This window comes from Triticum dicoccoides, chromosome 6B (genome assembly GCF_002162155.2).
Source record: "Triticum dicoccoides isolate Atlit2015 ecotype Zavitan chromosome 6B, WEW_v2.0, whole genome shotgun sequence".
Taxonomy (NCBI): domain Eukaryota; kingdom Viridiplantae; phylum Streptophyta; class Magnoliopsida; order Poales; family Poaceae; genus Triticum; species Triticum dicoccoides.
Genome location: NC_041391.1, coordinates 91,626,659 through 91,631,187, shown reverse-complemented (window position 1 = coordinate 91,631,187; position 4,529 = coordinate 91,626,659). Strand labels below are relative to the sequence as shown.

The window sequence follows — 4,529 nt, the reverse complement described above, 5'->3', positions numbered from 1 at the left end:
ATAACAGGAGTCCTACAAGTACATTTTGGGCATCCCTCGCCAAAGTTGTACCCAATACGCGCCACCAATGACTACATCTTACTCAGCGGGGGTGAAGAATTAGCATAAATTAATTGACACACTTTTCAGATTGTGACATGAGATCCTCATGTACCCAAGACTGAAAACAACCAGAAAAAACTTTCAAGAAGCAACAACAGTATTTTTGTTCGGTGAAACGTTAGTTAGTACTAAGAACAAAAAGTCATCATTGTCAGTGTTTGTCTAGAACATCAGTACATAGAAGCTTGTTAATCTGAAGATTGTATGCTGAACTCACCGATTGCAAGGAAGAGGGAGTTGGACATGGATGGCTCACTGCAGGAGAACCAAAAACAAGGTCAGACCAACACCACATGTGTCAGATCACAAATCGACACGGGGAAAAGAAAATCAGAACAAGATGGCGCTAAGGGAAGATGGCTCACGGCTGCAGTTGTTGAGGGCAGCCGGTTGCCGCCGCAGGCGGCGGGGAGGCCCTTGGCGCGGGTGAGGTTCATGGGGATGCCGTAGTCCTTGCCGAAGGCGTCGTAGAGGCAGGCGACGCTGGCCGGGCTGGCGAGCGTGATCTTGACACCGGTGCAGCACTCCTTGGGCGGCTTGCCCTGCATGGACCCCGGCGAGATGTAGGGGAGGCAGCCGGTGAGGCCCGTCAGCGCGGAGCCACAGTCCCCCGCCGGCGCCGCCGGCCCCGCCGCCGGCGCATGTGACGCCGCGCCGGACGCCAGCGCGAGGACGACGGCCAGGAGAGTCGCAACGACGTGGGTGGGGCGGGGGAGCGACAGGGCCGGCGACAGGATGGCGGGGGAGGGCCGGCGACGGAGCGGGGGAGCGACGGCGACGAGGCAGGGGAGTGACGCGGCCGGCGACAGGGCGGCGGAGCGACGGAGCCGGCGAAAGGGTGGCGGCGGGCGAGCCTAGAGCGCCATCGACGAGGGCTGTTCGGTGTGTTGATGAGATGGGAACGTATTATGTTTTTTTACCTGGATGGGTGGGGAGAGAGGAAGGGGATAACCCCACTGTTTTTTTACCTGGAAAAAAAATAACCCCATCTCTTTGCCATCTGCCAGCAGATGGCAAAGAGGTCGGGCTGGTACGTCGTTACACTCGTGACTGTCACAACCTCTTTGCCATCTGCTGGCAGATGGCAAAGGTTATTTGCCGTCCACTAGCAGATGGCAAAGAATTGGCTGATGGCAACCATGTTCTTTGCCGTCTGTCAGTTCTTTGCCATCCATTTTTTATAAGCAGATGGCAAAGATGTTGTTTGCCATCAGTTGGCAGATGGCAAAGAGCTGGCTGATGGCAAATTCCCTGTTTCCAGTAGTGGTAGTTGATGCTAATTGATTTACTTGGTGGAAGATCATATGTTCAGATCCTTAATTCATATTAATACTCCTCTGATTATGAACATGAATATGCTTTGTGAGTAGTTACGTTTGTTCCCGAGGACATGGGTGAAGTCTTGCTATTAGTAGTCATGTGAATTTGTTATTCGTTTTATATTTTGATGAGATGTATGTTGTCTCTCCTCTAGTGATGTTATGTGGACGTCGACTACATGACACTTCACCATTATTTGGGCCTAGAGGAAGGCATTGGGAAGTTATAAGTAGATGATGGGTTGCTTGAGTGACAGAATCTTAAACCCTAGTTTATGCGTTGCTTCGTAAGGGGCTGATTTGGATCCATTAGTTTCATGCTATGGTTAGGTTTACCTTAATACTTCTTTTGTAGTTGCGGATGCTTGCAATAGGGGTTAATCATAAGTGGGATGCTTGTCCAAGAAAGGGCAGTACCCAAGCACCGGTCCACCCACAAATCAAATTATCAAAGTAACGAATGCGAATCATATGAGCGTGATGAAACTAGCTTGACGGTAATTCCCATGTGTCCTCGGGAGCGCTTTTCTCATTATAAGAAATTGTCCAGGCTTGTCCTTTGCTACAAAAAGGATTGGGCCACCTTGCTGCACCTTATTTATTTTCAGTGCTTGTTACCCGTTACGAATTATCTTATCACAAAACTATCTGTTACCTACAATTTCAGTGCTTGCAAAGAATACCTTACTAAAAACCGATTGTCATTTCCTTCTGCTCCTCCTTGGGTTCATCACTCTTACTTATCAAAAGGACTACGATAGATCCCCTATACTTGTGGGTCATCAGGAGGCCGCAGTGGCAGTTGGAGGCGAGGTCACGGACGGGCGCGCGGAGGCGCATGAGATGGGCAGCGGAGTGAAGGGGACACCATGGGCGCGGGCGGAGGCCGCCAGAGCACGGCGAGGCCGGAGCGGGCACGGCAGGGTACTAGGCTGGCACGGAGCAGCAGCGGGGACACGGTCCGACGGTGAGCACACAAAGGGGAGTAGAGGGAAACGGAGGGAGGGGGGGTCCTCATGATCGTTGGTGAGAAGGGGGGCGTCGTGGCTCAAGGTAGTCCGGCGGGGAGGTGGTTGGGGAGGTCCGGTGAGGCGGCATCGGTGACGGGGACGAGAAGCGCCGACGACGGCGGGGCATCACTGGGTGGCATCGGGGATCGACGACGGGCGGCGTCGGCGTCGAGTCCCCGATCTTGATCCAGATCGGGGGGAGAAGTGGGCGATGTGGGGGAGGAGTGGGGTAGTGCGATTGTGGGCTAGGATTTCAGGGTCTGGGAGGGTAAGCAGGGTAGGGGTGGTGGGCGGGGCCGATCGGGTGGCCGAGGCCCAGGTGGGGGTTGGGGCCTTTTGTTTTTCTTTTGTTTGTTTTGGCCTTTCTCTTTTTCTTATTTTTCTTTCCTGTTTTATTTCTAGTTTCATCTCATTTTAGTTTTACAAAAACATAAAAGTTGTACCTAAATTAGTATCACTAATTATACCTCTGCTATAAAAAGTTTAAACCCCTAAATAAATGGTTTAACATCTTATAAATAATAAAAGGCATTTATTAAATTGGTTATGTTGTTGTTTTATTCATTTTAGAGTTTTTAAGCATTTTATAAAAGTGTGGTTCCTTCACCATAATTACCTATGCAATATCTGGCTCAACCCAAACATTTTAGTTTTAATATTTGAAAACCTTTACCATTTGACTTGAGTTTAATTTGAATTTGAATCGATTTTGGATCAATGTGAGTTTATCAACAATAATCAAGGTGACGTGGCATCATTAGCAGAGGTTCACTGTAGGTTAATTATCTGGGTGTCACACTCCTGTGTGTTGAATTGTGCCTGCCTTATAGCATTGCTCTTTGCCACTGCCTGCATAAATAGCTGGCGATTCAGCCAGGGTCCGGTTCCATTGCTATATTTTGATTTTGTGGAAATTTTGGATGAGCTATCTAACATTTGGATTCTTTTGAGAGTGTTTAAGAAATAAGGCCCCACTTCTGAAAAAAGATGAATAATCTAGCTGTTGTGATCAGGACAGTGATATGCAACATTGGTGCGTTTAGTGACGATGATAGGCAAACCGCAAACAATCACCAGCACTAGGCCATGAGATGGCTCCCGCATCTTGTAGGACCTTGAGAAGAGGTGTCTAGAGGGGGGGTGATTAGACACTAAGTACCAAAGTTGCAGTTTTTAAGTTTCCTTAAAGTTTAAGTGGAGTTTAGGCACAAGTTTAACATTCACAACACATATCAAGCAAGCATGCAAAGAGCATATGAGCAGCGGAAAGTAAAGCATGCAACTTGCAAGAATGTAAGGGGAAGGGTTTGGAGGATTCAAACGCAATTGGAGACACATATGTTTTTGGCGTGGTTCCGATAGGTGGTGTTATCGTACATCCACATTGATGGAGACTTCAACCCACGAAGGGTAACGGTTGCGCGAGTCCACGGAGGGCTCCACCCAAGAAGGGTCCACGAAGAAGCAACCTTGTCTATCCCACCATGGCCGTCGCCCAAAAAGGACTTGCCTCACTAGCGGTAGATCTTCACGAAGTAGGCGATCTCCTTGCCTTACAAACTCCTTGGTTCAACTCCACAATCTTGTCGGAGGCTCCCAAGTGACACCTAGCCAATCTAGGAGACACCACTCTCGAAGAAGTAACAAATGGTGCGTTGATGATGAACTCCTTGCTCTTGTGCTTCAAATGATAGTCTCCCCAACACTCAACTCTCTCTCATAGGATTTGGATCTGGTAGAAAGAGGGTTTGTGTGGAAAGCGACTTGGGCAAGATCTTAGCTATGGAGTAGTTGTACACACGAGTGTTTAGCGAGTTTAGGCACCCCTGTAACTCATATACACAGAAACCAGTCGACAACTGTCGTGGTTCTAAGTCTGACAGTAGAATGGGGGGTAGGTATGGAGAGGCAAGATCCTAGCTATGGAGTAGTTGTACACATGAGTGTTTAGCGAGTTCAGGCCCTTCTCGTAGGAAGTAACAGCCCTACGTCTCGGAACCCGGAGGCGGTCGACTGGTTTCTGTGTATATGAGTTACAGGGGTGCCAACCCTTCTACCAGTGGAGGGGGGTGGCTTATATAGAGGACGCCAGGACCCC

At 49.2% G+C, this 4,529-nt stretch overlaps 1 pseudogene; it reads right to left on the bottom strand.

The window, feature by feature from the left end:
- Positions 1-432: 432 nt before the first annotated feature.
- On the bottom strand, positions 433-1,091 carry LOC119320828 (annotated as a pseudogene).
- Between the last annotated feature and the right edge of the window lie 3,438 nt (positions 1,092-4,529).